We start from the raw sequence: 19,154 nt of genomic DNA, 5'->3' as shown, positions 1-19,154 counted from the left end.
GAGACCAAGATAAACTTATTTGGTTCAGATGGTGTCAAGCGTGTTTGGCATCAACCATATGAGGAGTACAAAGACAAGTGTGTCTTGCCTACAGTCAAGCATGGTGGTGGGAGAGCCATGGTCTGGGGCTGCATGAGTGCTGCCGGCACTAGAAAGCTACAGTTCATTGAGAGAACCATGAATGCAAACATGTACTGTGACATACTAAAGCAGAGCATGATCCCCTCCCTTTGGAGACTGGGCCGCAGGGCAGTGTTCCAACATGATAATGACCCCAAACACACGTCCAAGACAACCACTGCCTTGCTGAAGAAGCTGAGGGTAAATGTGATGGATTGGCCAAACATGTCTCCATAACTAAACCCTATTGAGCATCTGTGGGGCATCCTCAAATGGAAGGTATAGGAGCTCAAGGTCTCTAACAGCCACAAGCTCCGTGATGTCGTCATGGAGGAGTGGAAGAGTGCTCTAGTGGTAACCTGTGAAGCTCTGTTTACTCCATGTCCAAGAAGGTTAAGGCAGTGCTGGACAATAATGGCGGCCCCACAAAATAGTGACACTTTGTTCCCAATTTGGACGTTTTCACTTAGGGGTGTACTCACTTTTGTTTCCAGCAGTTTAGACATTAATGGCTGTGTGTTGCGTTATATTGAGGAAACTGCAAATTTACACTGTTATACAAGCTGTACACTCATTACTTTACATTGTATCAAAGTGTAATTTCTTCAGTGTTGTCACATGAAAAGATATAATAAAATATTTACAAAAATGTGAGGGGTGTACTCACTTTTGTAAGATACTATATCTTTAGCATTATATCCAATTCACTGCTGCCTCTGCTAGTCTCAGGAGATGTGCAGTGAAATTTTAAGATGCCACGGCTGTGCTTTTCACTGTTCTCCTTTGTGAAGACGTTGACACGAGGAAGCAAAAGCCAGTCTCTAAAACAATAAATATTCCCACGCTATTTGAGTTTAAGAAAGAATACAATAATAAATAAATAAAATAAAATCTGGTTGCAGAAAAAACAAAGACAGGGGTCAAACCCCACCCAAGGAGGGTATAAACAAAAATCAATATATGGTTTTGCGCTTCACATATATAAAGTGCTAAAGTAAACAGTAAAGTGCTAGGCGTGCACACAGATCCACATAATAGTAATCATCAAATGAATTCCAAAAATGTCATGAATACACTGTGCTGACATACGATGTACTAAATCATCATAAAGGTAAAATGTATATAGAGCATAATTTCAGGTGCAAAAACAAAATCAAAATCCAAGTGAATGTTGCAAAGATAAAAAGGAACAGATGAATTTAAAAAATAAATATATATAAAAAAAGAAATATAATGAATATATATATATATATATATATATATATATATATACAGGGGGTCCCCTACTTACAAACATCCGACTTACAAACGACTCCTACTTAGAAATGGAGGGAGATAACAGGAAGTAAGAGGAAATCTACCTCTAGGAAGGGAAATTCTCTCCTGTTAGCCCTTGTACACACGGTCGAACATTCCGACAACAAAATCCGTCGGATTTTGTCTGATGGATTTTGGTGTTGCATACACATGGTAGGACAAAGTTGTCGGAAAATCCGATCATTCAGAACGTGATGACGTTATTTCGTTACGACGGGACTACGTTCAGGCTAGTAGCCAATAGCTTTGGTCTAGGAATTTGATCTGAGCATGCGTGGCACTTTGTCCGATCGGAATTCTCTACACACAATCAGACAAAGTCCGATCGGATCATGTTGTTGGAAACTTTTATAGCTCAGATCTAAAACTTTCTTCAATCGGATATTCCGATGGAAACAGTCCGATGGAGCCCACACACAGTCGGATTATCCGACAACACGGTCCGATCGGACATTTTCCGTCAGAATGTCCGACCGTGTGTACAAGGGCTAAGAGTTAATATGGGAAAAAGGTACCTTCACTGATGCTTTATCACCAAATCCTTGTTTCCCTAACAGCCCAAAATTTTCGAAATCCAATTATTATTGGGACAGAAAGTGAGGTGAAATCTTCTGTACAGGGGCACAGACAGCTAAACAAATGTTACAGGGGTGATAACCCTTCCCTATGTTATCCAAAAAGCTTAAAAATAGATTTTTTTTGGCTGGAGCTACACTTAAAAAATTTACCTGTTCCGACTTACAAACAGATTCAACTTAAGAACAAACTTACAGACCCTATCTTGTTTGTAACCCGGGGACCCCCTGTATATATATTTTAAAAGTCTTCAAGAAGAGGTGCTGGTGATTTAAAGTGCTGAACTGCGTCAAACAAGGATAATAAAGTGACTTGGTGATTGTAGTCTTCAGTGTGCCCACAACCAACAGGAACAGACAATGGAAGTGACGTTCTGAGCACAAGCGTAGCGCTCGTTTTGTTTTATTGCTAAAAGTTTTATGTGAGTACCGCAACATATGTCTTATTAATTTGAATACATTTTCACCATTTTGGCACACTTCACTTTTGGGGCCCCTTGTTTTTTCTCCTTTACAGTTTACATGCTATACTGCCCTAAGAGGCAGGCTCAGTGGACGTGATAAGTGCAGTCCAAAGGCTACTATTCCATAAGTCCCTGCGAGGTTGGAACCCAGAAGGATACATATCCGGTAATATCATTTATAGGATACAGTACCTTGGATACTTGCTACATTTACCTTACAGCCACTGCACCTGTTGGTTGTGGGCACACTGAAGACTACAATCACAAAGTCACTTTATTATCCTTGCTATGTTTGAAGGTTTTTATATAAAAACAATACAATAATATGTTTAAAAAAAAAAAAGGAATAGTCTCATGAAACAGGCTTTTTAAAACAAATGAACATTTATTATTTATAAAGTGTTACAAAAGTTATATTATTAACCACTTGCTTACTGGGCACTTAAACACCCTTCCTGACCAGACCAATTTTCAGCTTTTGGTGCTCTCACACTTTGAATGACAATTACTCAGTCATGCAACACTGTACCCAAATGAATTTTGTGTCCTTTTCTTCCCACAAATAGAGCTTTCTTTTGGTGGTGTTTGATCACCTCTGGGGTTTTTATTTTTTGCGCTATAAATGAAAAAAGACCGAAAATTGTGAAAAAAAACGCATATTTCTTTGTTTCTGTGATAAAATTTTGCAAATTATAATTTATACTGCTACATATCTTTGGTAAAAATAACCCAAATTAGTGGATATTATTTGGTCTTTGTGAAAGTTAGGGAGTCTACAAGCTGTGGTGTGAATCGCACAAAATTGATCACACCTGATGTACTGGTGGCCTATCTCATTTCTTGCGACCCGAACAAGTCAGGAAAGTACAAATACCCCCCAAATGACCCCTTTTTTGAAAGTAGACATTCCAAGGTATTTACTAAGATGCATGGTGAGGTTTTTGATGTTGTCATCTTTTTCCCACAATTCTTTGCAAAATGAAGATTTTTTTTTTTCTCACAAAATTTTCAATGTAATAGGTTATTTCTCTCACATGGCATGTGTATACCACAAATGACACCCCAAAATACGTTCTGCTACTCCTTCTGAGTATTACGATACCAAATGCGTGAGACTTTTACACAGCCTGGCCACATACAGAGGCCCAATATTGAAATAGCACCATCAGGCGTTCTAGGAGCATAAATTACACATTTCATTTCTCAACCACCTATTACATTTTTGAAGGCCCTGGAGCACCAGAACAATGGAAATGCCCACAAAGTGACCCCATTTTGGAAAGCTAACACCCCAACGTAAAATCTATGAGGCATAATGAGTCGTTTGAATGGTTCATTTTTTTTTCCAGAAGTTTTGGGAAAATGTGGAAAAAAAATAAAAACGCATTTTTTTACGCAAAGTTGTCCATTTATAAGATATTTCCAACACATAGCATGTACATAACAAAAATGACACCCCAAAATACGTTTTACTACTCCTCCTGAGTATAACGATACCAAATGTGTGAGACTTTTACACAGCCTGGCCACATACAGAGGCCCAATATTGAAATAGCACCATCAGGCGTTCTAGGAGCATAAATTACACATCTTATTTCTCAACCACCTATTACAGTTTTGAAGGCCCTGGAGCACCAATGGAAATGCCCACAAAGTGACCCCACGTGGCACTGACAACACGTGGCACTGACAACACGTGGCACTGACGACACGTGGCACTGGAGGCAGATGGCACTGGAGGCAGATGGCACTGGAGGCAGATGGGGCTGACAGATGGGGCTGACAGATGGGGCTGACAGATGTCGCTGGCAGATGTCGCTGACAGATGGCACTGGGGCTGGCACTGGCAGATGGCACTGGCACTGGCAGATGGTGTTGGCTATTTGCTCTGGCTAATTGCTCTGGCAAATGGGGCTGGCAGATGGCACTGCGGCTGGCAGATGGCACTGGTGCTGGCAGGTGGCACTGGCAGGTGGCACTGGCACTGGCAGGTGGCACTGGCAGGTGGCACTGGCACGTGGCACTGGCGGCACTGGGGCTGGCGGCACTGGGGCTGACGGCACTGGGGCTGCCGGATGGCACTGGCGCTGGCAGGTGGCACTGGTGCTGGCAGGTGGCACTGGCAGGTGGCACTGGCGGCACTGGCACTGGCGGCACTGGGGCTGACGGCACTGGCGGCACTGGGGCTGACGACACTGGGGCTGACGGATGGCGCTGGCAGGTGGCACTGGTGCTGGCAGGTGGCACTGGCACTGGCAGGTGGCACTGGCACTGGCGGCACTGACGGCACTGGGGCTGAAGGATGGCACTGGCGCTGGCAGGTGGCACTGGTGCTGGCAGGTGGCACTGGCACTGGCAGGTGGCACTGGCGGCACTGGCGCTGGCGGCACTGGGGCTGACGGCACTGGCGGCACTGGGGCTGACGACACTGGGGCTGACGGATGGCACTGGCAGGTGGCACTGGTGCTGGCAGGTGGCACTGGCACTGGCAGGTGACACTGGCACTGGCGGCACTGGCGGCACTGGGGCTGACGGCACTGGGGCTGACGGCAGGCACTGGCGCTGGCAGGTGGCACTGGCGCTGGCAGGTGGCACTGGCGGCACTGGCACTACTGGCAGATGGCACTGGGCTGACAGATGGCACTGGGCTGACAGATGACACTGGCACTGGGGCTGACAGATGGCACTGGGGCTGACAGTTGGCACTGGGGCTGACAGTTGGCACTGGGGCTGACTTACAGATCCTCTCTCTCCTCACACGCTGTCTCTGTGTGAGGAGGGAGAGACACGGCAATGGGAGATGATCTCATATGTTTACATTTGAGATCATCTCCCATTGGCAGCTGCGATCGCGCTGTGAACGGCCGCTTTGATTGGCCATTCATGGCGATCTGTGTTTGCCTGTCTCCGGGAGACACGACGAATACAAAACTTCCACGATGCGTGCATTGCGGAAGTAAACACAAGGCCGTCCAGGGACGGCCAGGCGAAGGAACCCGCCTGCTCTACGGCCGTCATTCGGGTATAGGGCGGGCGGGAGGTGGTTAAAGCAGTATCAAATGTAAATGTAAACATTTAAAAAAACAAAAAAAAACACCTCTTTCTTAGCTAACAAATCAAACTGAAATACACCCATGTAACATACAATATATCTGTAAAGAACATAAAATACAGAATGCATTAACTTTTTTTTTTTTAAAGCCTTTTAGGAAAGTAATTTGCACTTTAAAGTGTGAACTTTTGAAGATAGATTCCCCACATCTAGCTCTAAAAAGATCTTCTGAAAAACTTCAAAGGTATATTTTAGGTTTTCAGGGTAGCTCAGGCTAAAAGCATAAATGAGTCCCCTAATCATTCTTTCTGATATAAAATGAGAGTTCTGTATGAAAAATACACTACACCAAAATGCTTGTTTTTCCTGCCATTGCAGCATAAATATGGTACCGTATATACTCGAGTATAAGCCGAGATTTTCAGCCTCTTTTTTGAGGCTGAAAGTGCCCCCCTCGGCTTATACTCGAGTCATCGCCGTCTGACTGCTCGATCAGCGTATCGAGCAGACAGACGGCGGACATACTACAATTCGAAAGCCCCGCCTCCGCCTCCGCCTGTGATAGGCGGAACACTGAATTTCCCAGCAGCCTGTGTTCCGCCTATCACGGACATCGTCTCATCCTCGTCCGTAGTACGAGGATGAGACGATGTCCGTGATAGGCGGAACACAGGCTGCTGGGAAATTCAGTGTTCCGCCTATCACAGGCGGAGGCGGGGCTTTTGAATTTTAGAATGGCCGCCGAGGCGCCGACGAAGAGCGGCGATCCTGGCAAGGCACGGGACGGAGGCAAGGCAAGGCACGGCACGGGACGGGACGGAGGCAAGGCACGACACGGGACGGAGGCAAGGAGGCAAGGCACGGCACGGGACGGAGGCAAGGAGGCAAGGCACGGCACGGGACGGAGGCAAGGAGGCAACACGGCTCGGGACACAGGTAGGCTGGACACACACACACACACACACACACACACACACACACACACACACACACACACATGGACACACACACACAGGGATGGATGGATGGAGACACACACACACAGGGATGGATGGATGGATGGATGGAGACACACACACACAGGGATGGATGGATGGATGGAGACACACACACACAGGGATGGATGGATGGATGGAGACACACACACACAGGGATGGATGGATGGATGGAGACACACACACACAGGGATGGATGGATGGATGGACACACACACACACAGGGATGGATGGATGGATGGACACACACACACACAGGGATGGATGGATGGATGGACACACACACACACAGGGATGGACGGACACACAGGGATGGACGGACACACAGGGACGGACACACACACAGGGATGGACAGGCATGTCTCACCCTCGGCTTATACACGAGTCAATAAGTTTGCCAGTTTTTTTGGGGGTAAATTGGGGGCCTCGGCTTATATTCGGGTCGGCCTATACTCGAGTATATACGGTATATTTGTCTTTGAAATGTAATAACATAGTGGGCGGGGCTTTAGGTTACATAATCTAAAGTTGAATGTCCAATATCTCAAAAACCAAACAAAAAAAGTTTGTTTTTGTGGACCAAATCAGCACAAACAAATTGTTTTTTTTTTCTTTTTTTTTTGCCATCTCAGTCTGTTACTTTATCCTCGCGGAGTGTAATCAACTCAATGTTCATATCTCCGCTAACTCCTTTTGACATCATTATGGCAAATTTTTGTTTTTCTTTTCATTACCTTTAATAAACAGTTTTACATTTGAGCACATATAAATACATTACAAGAAATTACTTATACTCCCTAATTTCTTTAACCCTCCCAAAAAAAAAAAAAAAAAAAAATCATACCCAATGTCCTCTCCCTCTCTGTCCCCTTATCCCTCAATTATTTCACGACAGTCTTCCCTCTCCAACAATGCCAGCCATTGTTGCCACTCCTCATGATCTTCTTCCTCTATATCTTGTAATTTATGTAATGATTCCTCCATTATCCTCGTTTGCTCCACCCTCTGTATCCATTCCGTAATTCTTGGGATTTGTTTGGATTTCCAATAGCGAGGAATCAGAACTTTAGCAGCATTTAGGAGATGGGGGACTATCGTGTTTCTATATTGTGTTACTCCTGATTCAGTGTCGTGAAAAAGGCATGTCCAGGGGTTTTTCTTAAGTTTCTTTTGTGTCACCAAGTTTATGATTTCTACAATTTTATCCCTTAACGGAGATATTTTGGGGCAACTCCACCAAATATGTAAGAGGGAGCCCTCTTCCGAACACTCCCTCCAACACAGTGCTTGCTGTGTCCCTGTAAACCTCTGCATACTTTGGGGGGTCATATACCATCTTGATAGTAATTTATAAGACATCTCTATCATACGGACTTCTCTTGATACTGAGTGAGTCAGTTTACATATTTTTATCCTGTGTTCCTCATTCCTTAGTGCACCTAAATCTTCTTCCCATTTCCCTAAAAATCTCGGAAATTCTAAATCCGTTTCTTGTCTTAATATTTTATAAATTTTTGATACTTTTCGAACTAAACACTTGTTATCCTTCAGTAAATTCTCCAAAGGTCTCAAAAACTCTAGTCCCCGTAGCAGACGTGGTAAACTTTGTGCAAAGTGTAAAATTTGGGCGTGCCTCCATTTATCTAACGGTTTATGTCCCCATTCTTGTGTGAGTTCTCTATATGTATATAACCTATTCCCTTTAATGATTTCTCCTAATTTTATTTCCTCTTTACTTGCCCATCTACTAAAATATAATCGTTCCTCTTTCCCTGGTAAAAAATAATCTGTGTCCAAAAGTGACATTAAAGGTGAATTGTGAGTCCAGTTATGTGCCCTATTGATGCTATCCCATACTCTTAACGTGTGTCTCGTTAAATTACTTGTGTTTTCTCCTAAGTTCCGCTGTTCAGATGGTATCCATACCATTTTTTCTAGCGGCACTCCACTCAGTCTCATTTCCAGGTTTACCCAACCCTTTTCCTTCTGATTATATGTCCAGTCTGCTACTCTAGTTATTATTATTGCCTCATAGTATTTCTTAACTTCTGGTAATGCTACTCCCCCCTTGTCTTTTCCCTTTACTAAAACTTTGTATGGTATACGTGCTCGTTTCAGGGGCCATATGAAAGTCATCATTAATGTTTTTAATTTCCTAAAGAAACACATTGGGACCGGAACAGGAATCATTTGAAATGTATAATTAATAATAGGGAGGATAATCATTTTTATTACATTTACTCTACCCATCCAGGATACTGCTTTATACCTCATGTTATTCATTATTTTTTAATTTTATTTAGGAGCGGGATATAATTTGCCTCATAAAGGCCTTGTCTCTGTGGGGTCAATTTTATCCCTAAATAATTCAATTCTCCCTTACACCATTTAAAAGGTAAGCTTGATATGAGGATACTCTGTTCTACCTCGGGTATATTCAAATTTAAGATCTCTGTCGTCGTGAGATTTATTTTGAAATTTGATAATCTTCCATAATACTCCAGTTCCTTCAGGATCGGGGGGATCGATGTTCTTGGGTTAGTTATATATAATAATAGGTCATCTGCAAATGCCGATAATTTATACTCTATCCCCCCCACCCTGATACCTTGGATATCCTGATTCCTGCGTATTGCCACCAAGAGGGGTTCAAGGCTCAGAACAAATAGCAGCGGTGAGAGCGGGCATCCCTGTCTCGTCCCGTTGAACAACTCCAGGGGGCGAGACAGGGATCCGTTAACTCTTATTCTGGCCGTTGGATGAGTATATAATGCCTTAATCCATCTCATCATTCTGTCCCCTACCCCCTTATAACTTAGGGTTTCGTACATAAACTCCCAGTCTAATCTGTCAAAGGCCTTTTCGGCGTCAATTGACATCAGTACTGTTGGGATCTTCTCTTTATTTACCTCTTGGATCAGAATGATGGATTTCACAGAGTTATCCCTTCCCTCCCGTCCCTGCACGAATCCCGCCTGATCGGCATGGACCCATGCAGGTAGAAGAACCTTTAACCTATCAGCTATTATTTTTGCGTATATTTTTATGTCTACGTTCAATAGCGATATTGGGTGATAACTCTCCAACGCAGCTGGATCCTTACCCTCCTTCAAAATTAGGGAGATGTAGGCCAGAAGTGCTTCTTTACGGAACGGTAGACCCTCACCTACTGCGTTAAAATACTTACATAGTTTTGGTACCAACAGGGTCTTATATCTCTTATAGTACCTACTAGAAAACCCATCTGGGTCGGGGATGCTCCCAAGTGACATTTCCTTTATTGCTCTCTCGACTTCCCCAGTTGAAATGGGGGCCTCTAGGGCCTCCATCTCCTCTCTCTCTTCTCTTGGGAACTCGAGTTTCCTGAGATATTCCCTAATCACTTCCTTCCTTTTTCTTCCTTTACTACTAATTGTTCCCAGTTTATAAAGGGTACTATAGTATGAGTGAAAATTCTCGGCGATTTCTGGAGTAGCAAATTTTAACTCCCCCTCCTTATTTCTAATTTTGGGAATAAAAGTCCTATTTTTTTGTTCCTTGACCCTTCTTGCAAGCCATTTACCTGGCATATTCCCCCATTGGTATCTTTCCTTGTTTATCTCATGGAACCTTGTTCTCCTATCTTGGTCCAGGTGCTCTTCTAACTCTCTTTTTTTTTTGTAGATCCTGACTCTCCTGTATTCCTCTAGGTCTAGTTTTCTGTTCCAATTGTTCTATCTCGTTGTATAGTTGGGTCTTCCTTTTCTGTTTTTCCTGCTTTATTCCTGCTCCGATCCCAATTAGCCTACCCCTTATTACTACCTTATGTGTTTCCCATAGGGTCGCTCTAGATATTTCCTTCATGTCATTTAATTCAAAGAAATCGTTCAACTCTTTTTCAATTTGTCGACTTGCCCCTTGTTCCTGCATAAGGGAATCATTCATTCTCCAAATCATCTCCCTCCCTGTCCCTTCCTGCGTTTCTATTTGGGCTACTATCGGGGCATGATCTGATAGGGTAATAGGCTTGATCTCAACTTCTTTCAAGTTGCACACAAGTCGGTGTTCTATAAAAACATAGTCTAATCTCGCAAAAGTTTTATGAACCGCTGAGAAATGAGTGTAATCCCGCTCTTTTTGATGGCTAATCCTCCAAGCATCTAAAAGCTGAGCCTTTGAAAATGCTTTAATTACCCCCCTATATCTCTGCCCCCCCCCCGAGGAATCCATCCTTGGATCTAGACACCAGTTTAAATCCCCTGCTAGTACTACTTTGCCCTCTCTGAATTCCTCAAGTTTTATTAAAGTTTTCTTTAGAAATCTATCTGGGTTTCTGTTTGGAGCATAAATATTTGCTATTGTATATTGCGTTGCCCCCATTTTTCCCTTTATAAACAGAAATCTGCCATCTGGGTCGGTTAAGCGGTCTTGGTTATGTACGTCTCCTGTAGACAGATTACATTCCCCCTCAGGAACTGCAATTCCTCATTGATTTTAAATCTTTTTTCTCTTGTATTTAACCCCCTCAGATTGTATGTTATCACATTAATTAGTGTCATTAAATATTAATTTCTTTTAAAGACCTCCACCAACCCAGAGACATTTTTCGAGGGGATTGACGGACAAAAAAAAACAAATAAATAAATAAATAAATAAATTTCCCCATACCTCCCCCCCTCCCTCCCATCCCTTTCCGCAACGCTATTCGGAGAACCCCCCTTTCTGTGTTGATCATATGGGGTCGACACATCACCTTGAGGTGTCTTTTTCCTTCCCATATTTACCTCGGTGGCTCACATCAGTAGGCCTACAAGAGGCTCCCCCCCCTCCCCACCATCCCCCCGTCCTCCCCCGTCCTACCTTCTCTTTTAGTTTAGCTTCTAACTGTCTCCCCTCATTAGGGTCTGCACCTCGCCCCCTCTTCCATCTTGCTCTCCTTTGTATCGGTCCTTCCTCTATAGCTTCTATTCCCCACCCCGGTAATAGAGGCTGGGGTATATCCAGCCTATCGCAGAAGGCTCTAAGGTCTTCCGGGAAAAGCAATACTGCAGAGCGACCATCCTTTTTCCCTTTTAGACAGGCTGGGAAACCCCATCGGTACGCAATTCCTAGGGCAGACATCTGTTGAGTTAGAGGTTTTAATAATCTCCTTCTCCTTAGTGTTTCTGGGGCTAGGTCTGAGAACACCTGCAGGTTCGCCCCATCTAGGGACAAGTCTGGATGCGTCCTCAGCCTCCCCATTATTTGCACCTTTTCCTCTGCATAGTGGAATCTTGCTATTACATCTCTTGGAGCCTCTTCTCCTGCCATCCTCCCCCTAGGGATCCTATGAACTCTCTCCAATTTTAACAGATCAGAGGGGTCCCTCTCTAACAAAGGATTAAAAGTTTTTGTAATATTTCTCCCAGAACCCCGGAGTTATATTTCTCCGGGAGCCCTTTGATACGCACATTCTTTCTCCTCCCCCTATTATACCTGATCTTCAATTCTGTACTGGAGATTTATATTTGTTCTCTGCAAGTTTACCACTTGTTCTGCTATCTCATCCAACCTTACATCTTGTTTATCCAACCTATCCTCCAGTTCCTCTACTCTTCCTAATACCTGCCCTATGTCTGCCCTTACTCCTGCTATCTCTGTTCTTATTGACTCCTCCATTTTAGAAAACATTTCCGTTAACATCTCCTTAATTGTGGCTGCTTCCACTTCCTGGGGTGGAGGGGTAGCCCCTCCTACCCCGCCTGTCCCCATTTCTACCTCTCTTATTTCCTCTCTCTCTTGTTGAGTCCTTGTTAATCTGCCAGATTTACCTTCTTCCAAAACCTTCTGTCTATTTGGCCCTGATCTACGTAATGATCCTACTTTTGGGCTGCCTTGTCCTTCCTCTAGTGTATTAGCCATGTTTGCCATATACCGCTGGATGCCTCCCGGACTGGCCACCGGCGGAATATTTTTTCCTGCTTTTGCTTTCCCTCTCATTTTCCTTTTCCTGCCTATCCTCTTTCCCCTCCCCCCCTTCACCTTCGTTCGTCCCCCCCTCTTCTCTCCCTAGCCCCTCGGACTCTGTTCCCCAGAGCCGCGGAAGCAGTGAGAGACTGGAGGGATGACAGAGAGCTAACTATACCACTCCGTACTATTTTTTCCTTTTGTTATACCCCCAAAATTCAGCCTTACATGTTACTAGAGCTGCTTATATTGAGGGTATCCCTGTTTTTTTGGGTATATGGTTTTCACTATATTGTTTAATCTCTCCCTTCTTTTACTTTAAGTCCTTATTTGTTCTTGCCCTTGTGTGTCTGTTATATTTGTGGTCTTTTTTATGTCCCTAATACTCTTTGACCTCTTCTACAGATGGAACTCACATACTTATTCTGATCTAGACCTCCCACTGCCCACCCAAAGAGTCCCAGTCCCAGGAGATGTTGTTGGGCCCAACGATATTCTTCAGGTTCAAGCTCTGCCGGCCCAATTTCCATCCAATTAGAGCTCTCTCGTACTAATTTAAGGACAGTCCAATATGTTCTTTTTTTTTTTTCGCTTTTTCCTGCCTTTCCTTCTTCTTAGAACATATTACTATCTTCCCATTATTCCGTTTATAAAAGATGTAAAAATACGGGAATATAAGTCCCCACTTTGGCAAGATACATCATTACTTCAAAGAACTTCTTCACACAGCAGTGTCACCTTCTTTATATCCCCACTAATTATCCTTCCTAGTTTTAATTTAGTTTAACATACTATCCCAGCACACTTTAACCATATACACCTTGTCGCGACAAAAGGGGTATTTTCCAGATGTTACGTGGAGTGAGAAGAAAAAAGAAAGAAGAGGGACGGGAACTTTACCGGAGGGTAGAATCGGGGGCATATAAATGTGGAGGGACAGTCTCCCACTTCTTTCATGCGACTTGTCTTCCCGCTTGATTTAAGATCGCTTCCCCCACAATGATACCTCCTTTAGCGTATCAACTACTGCTTCACTTTTGGTTTTTACCAGCCCGCGATGCTAGACCATATACACTTCTCCGTGGCCAGACAAGCATCCTCCAGTTAACACATGATAGGCATCCATACAGTAGTCCAACCAAACCACTTATAATGATCGGCGTTGAGAAATAGCGGATATAGCAGAGATAATACGAATAGATCAGTGGCATGTAGAGATTATCTCCTACCTCCTTCAGATATCACGTGAGAGACAGCCATATATTAGTCCAATCAAACCAAGGATATAGCGGGTATAACAGAGATATAACGGATATAGCGGAGATAATGCGGAAAAGTCGGTAGCATGTAAAAATTATTAGACCCTGGATATTGCGGGTATAGCAGAAATATAACGGATATAGCGGAGATAATGCAAAAAAGTCGGTAGCATGTAAAAATTATCTCCTACCTCCTTCAGATATCACGTGAGAGCCAGCCATATAGTACTCCAACATACCACTAATACTGGTAGGCGCTGAAAAGTTGCGGATATAACAGAGATAATGCGGCAAAATCAGAGGCTTGTGAAAATTATCTCCTACCTCCTTCCTGTGACCTCTCTTCTCTGTTTCCCTTCCTTCATGATAATTCTTTCCTCTCCAGGCTCCCCTCAGGTAAATTACCTTACCTTACCTGGCCATGCTGTTTTGCTAGATTCGCTGAAGCTGAAGCCTGGGGCCGTGCTCACATCCACAACGATTGGTCGGTCTGGAGGGGAGAGACTGTCGGCTTCCTGTCAGCTTCCTCTGCTGACTCTCCTCCTCTACTGCCCGGGCGGCGGGTTATTACCGCATAGTACACGATCCCTGCGGATCCCAACGAGCGAGACTCACGAGACTCACGGGCAGGGGGTGGTCAGCTGTGGAGCTGTGGAGCGGTAGGCAAGCGGTGGGGTTTCTGTCGGTTTCCGTCAGCATCCCACGTCATGACACTCCGCCTCCTCCTCATGACGCTCAGCCATCCACAAACAAATTGTATAATTGTTTTTAAAATGTAATAACGTGGTGCAAAGTGGGAGAGGTTTCATCAACTATAATGCGCAATGTCTCTGAAACGCAGCCAGTACATATGTTCGTTTTTGCAGGACAGATGCAGTGCAAATAAATGCTATCTTTGTTTTTTAAATTTTAATAACATTGGGCGCAAGGTAGGCAGGGCTTGATGTTACATAATCTGAATTTGAATTCCAATATCTCAAAAAAAAAAAAAACATTTTTGTGGCACAAAATAGTTGGCGGTCCATCACTCTGCATCTTGGTTACATTCTGCCGCATTCAGTAAGCACAAACTTTGCGTGCGCACAAGTGAGTTGTATAGGTTGTATAGGTGTATACAAAGGACATATGTCCATTTATTATAAATATATTAATCTGCAAATAAAATAAAAATTTTGGATGGTATGTTAAGCAACATTAAAGCATGTGAATGATAATTTGTTCAATGTTCACTGTTAAGCCCCACACACACTATCAGATTTTTGTCTTCAGATTTACCAAAACCATGTAGTGCAAGGGTCTGCCTGATTGCATACACATTGAAACGCCTAAGGTTTGATCTTATATTACCGTATATACTCGAGTATAGGCCGACCCGAATATAAGCCGAGGCCCCCAATTTACCCCCCAAAAAACTGGCAAACTTATTGACTCGTGTATAAGCCGAGGGTGAGACATGCCTGTCCATCCCTGTGTGTGTGTCCGTCCATCCCTGTGTGTCCGTCCATCCCTGTGTGTCCGTCCATCCATCCCTGTGTGTGTGTGTGTCCATCCATCCATCCATCCCTGTGTGTGTGTGTGTCCATCCATCCATCCATCCCTGTGTGTGTGTGTGTCCATCCATCCATCCATCCCTGTGTGTGTGTGTCTCCATCCATCCATCCATCCCTGTGTGTGTGTGTCTCCATCCATCCATCCCTGTGTGTGTGTGTCTCCATCCATCCATCCATCCCTGTGTGTGTGTGTATCCACCCATCCCTGTGTGTGTGTGTCTCCATCCATCCATCCCTGTGTGTGTGTGTCCGTGTGTGTGTGTGTGTGTGTGTGTGTGTGTGTGTCCAGCCTACCTGTGTCCCGAGCCTTTGTCCCGAGCCTCCGTCCCGTGCCTTGCCTCCTTGCCTCCGTCCCGTGCCGTGCCTTGCCTCGGTCCCGTGTCGTGCCTTGCCTCCGTCCCGTGCCGTGCCGTGCCGTGCCGTGCCGTGCCTTGCCTCCGTCCCGTGCCTTGCCAGGATCGCCGCTCTTCGTCGGCGCCTCGGCGGCCATTGTAAAATTCAAAAGCCGCGCCTCCGCCTTCGCCTGTGATAGGCGGAACACTGAATTTCCCAGCAGCCTGTGTTCCGCCTATCACGGACATCGTCTCATCCTCGTCCGTAGTACGAGGATGAGACGATGTCCGTGATAGGCGGAACACAGGCTGCTGGGAAATTCAGTGTTCCGCCTATCACAGGCGAAGGCGGAGCCGGAGGCGCGGCTTTTGAATTATAGAATGGCCGCTGTCTGTCTGCTCGACACGCTGATCGAGCAGGCAGACAGCGATGACTCGAGTATAAGCCGAGGGGGGCACTTTCAGCCTCAAAAAAGAGGCTGAAAATCTCGGCTTATACTCGAGTATATACGGTATATGGTTTTGATAAATCTGATACAGGCAGTCCCCGAGTTACGAACTGGTTAGGGACTGCCTGTTTGTTCTGAAGTCAGATTTGTTTGTAATCTGGACGCACATACACAGAACGACATTTCCGATGTTTTTCGCTGTTTTCTGACGTTGTTTTCCGATGTTTCCCACTATTTTCCAGTGTTTTCCAACGTCGTTTTCTGCTGTTTTCCAATATGCCTGCTGGCTCCACCTGCCGTTCGTAAGTAGGAGTCGTTCGCAAGTCGGATGATCATAACTTGGGGACTTCCTGTAGTGTGTATGGGGATTTACCTTTCCCTGTCATGGCTTTGTAGTGACTTGGAAAAATTCTTGTCGCTGGTGGACTTTTTTTTTTTTTCCCTGATTGGCCTCAAACATATGGGAACTGCCTTGTGCAGGCTTTCAAGGTTCCAAAAGACATCAAACTCTTTAAAATATACAGCATTAAAACTCGAGCGGGTGTCACAATTTCAGTCAAATGAAAAGATAATTTTTTTAAGTAAATGTAACTCAATTAGAATGTGGAAATGCCCATACATTAAAAGCTTTGTCTAAATTACTCAATATTAAACATTGTTTTTGTAAATGTAGAAGGTGTGTTTTCAGAACTAAAAAAAATTAAGTAAGGTACTTAAAATATCAAAGAAAATTGACATTTATTTACATGTTGAAAATGATAACATTTTTATATTAAAATTACAAGCCAACAGAACCATTTTTATCAGCGTAGGGAGAAAAGCAGCTGAAAGCAAGTCAGGGCAAGTACCGTATAAACTCGAGTATAAGCCGAGATTTTCAGCCCCTTTTTTTAGGCTGAAAGTGCCCCCCTCGGCTTATACTCGAGTCACCGCCATCTGCCTACCTGATCAGCGTGTCGTGCAGACAGACGGCGGCCATTCCACTGTTCAAAAGCCGCGCCTCCCTGTCTGTGATAGGTGGAACACTCAATTTCCCAGCAGTCAGTGTTCCGCCTATCACGGACATCCGCTCATCCTCATACTACGGACGAGGATGAGAGGATGTCCGTGATAGGTGGAACACTGACTGCTGGGAAATTGAGTGTTCCGCCTATCACAGACAGGGAGGCGTGGCTTTTGAACAGTGGAATGGCCGCCGTCTGTCACAGACGAGGAGGAGAGGTGCGGCTTTTGAATCCTGGAATGGCCGCCGTATGTTTTTATGACATGCTGATACATGCTGATCGGTGCAAAATGGCACACGGAGCTGCAGATGGGCACAGAGCTGCAGGAGGACACAGAGGCTGCAGATTGGCACACGGAGGCATGCACAGGACACAGGTAGGCTGCAATGGACACAGGGAGGTACACAGGGAGGTATGCAGCTGCAGATGGGCATTGTTGACCCTCTTTTCCACTCTTTTAAGCTGTAACAGTAGCTGCTGCATGTCTCATCTTCGGCTTATACACGAGTCAATACGTTTTCCCAGTTTTTTTGTGGTAAATTAGGGGCCTCGGCTTATTTTCGAGTCGACCTATACTATATACGGTACTATGATCTCTATTAAGCATGATAAATATCTGCGGATCCACCTGACTACAAGTCTCGGGGCTGGCTGGCCCAAGGCAAAGTAACTGAAAGAAGGATTCGAAGGTAGTCCGGTGCTGTCTCGGTTTGCGGAGAAGCCCAGCAACTGTAGAAGCATCCAGGGGAGGACTCTTCGGGAGAAGGCCACGCAAAGGTTGACTTCTCAGCAGGAGCCTGGAGGCTAAGTTGAAAGACCCCAAGCGAATCCGGTCTCATATGGTATCCCCGGCCATTTGCCCGCTGTACAGGATGTGGAGAGTACTTGTTCCAAGTGGAGCAACCTGTTGTGCCGCCGAGGGCATACCGCATGGACTGGGCCATGGGCCTGGTCACTGAGGAGTCTGCTGCTTATACTCCCTTAGTCTGGCCTACCACAGCCGTGATGCCTGTTGCTGTCAGTACTCCGGACAGAGATGTGACCACTACTGCTGTGACTACTACTACTGCTGCCATTGTCAGAGGAACAACTCCGGAGATCATGGATACAGCATCGTCCACCATGACTGCCACAACCATGCCTGCCTTGGAGAAGGTGGGGCGATCCAGGTCCTCCTGCGGTCGCAGTTGAGTACACTTCAGGAGTTCACCGCAACCCTTAAAAAAAAAACAATAAAAAAACAGATGCTCATAATCAACCCAAAAAGTGCAACCAAAAAATCAACAAAACCCCCCCAAAACAAGCCCGTTTATGCTCTCAATTTCAAAAATATATTTGTAGGATGGGGTACAACTCCCCTATCACAATTCTGAACAGAATTCCTTTATGAATAGATAATTAATGAAATCTTCCTCTTTTCACATGCGTAGCTCCACACCACAATTCACCCTTCGTGCCACCACCACCTTACAAAATGGCCACTCACCAGAAATAAATGGAAGCTCGCCTTTAGTTCATTCAATGGATAACCACTTCTTATACCCACTTATTCTCCAGTCAACAATCCACCTGCTATGCAAACTCATAAAAAACATATGGAACCAACATAGTGTAAAACGTTCCGACTTTTATTATACATTTTTTTTAAAACAGATTGCACGCACATGTTCCTGTGTCAGCTAGCCGACACTAAGCTTATCCAGCCATGATTCAGGGTGCGCTCTGGGCCAGTAAATGTTGTTCCACAGGTGACCTCTTTCTCCCCCTCCTTAGTTCAGCTGTTTGCCGGCACTGCTTATGAGCATCTGTTTTTTTTGTTTTTTTTTAAGGGTTGTTGTGTTAAGTTTGAATTGGAGCACTTAAATAGTATGAGATAACACAGGTGGTATTATCAAGGTTTGCATGTGATATATGCATAAGTATAACACTGAGCACAGTTAATAGTAGGAGATACCTATATTTATAATTGTTTGGGTAGTTTGAGCAATCTATAATTTGATATGGAAAGTTTTTCCCACTTCACAGAAGGGGTTTATTTGATTGCAGCACACCAGTATATCACACAACTAGAATATTATTTGAGCGCCGGTATTTTTTTCATTATAGCAATTC

This window comes from Lithobates pipiens, unplaced genomic scaffold, assembly GCF_037356315.1.
Source record: "Lithobates pipiens isolate NorthernLeopardFrog02 unplaced genomic scaffold, aLitPip1_a1.2 Scaffold_16, whole genome shotgun sequence".
NCBI classification, from domain to species: Eukaryota; Metazoa; Chordata; class Amphibia; order Anura; family Ranidae; genus Lithobates; species Lithobates pipiens.
This window is presented reverse-complemented; position numbering follows the sequence as displayed.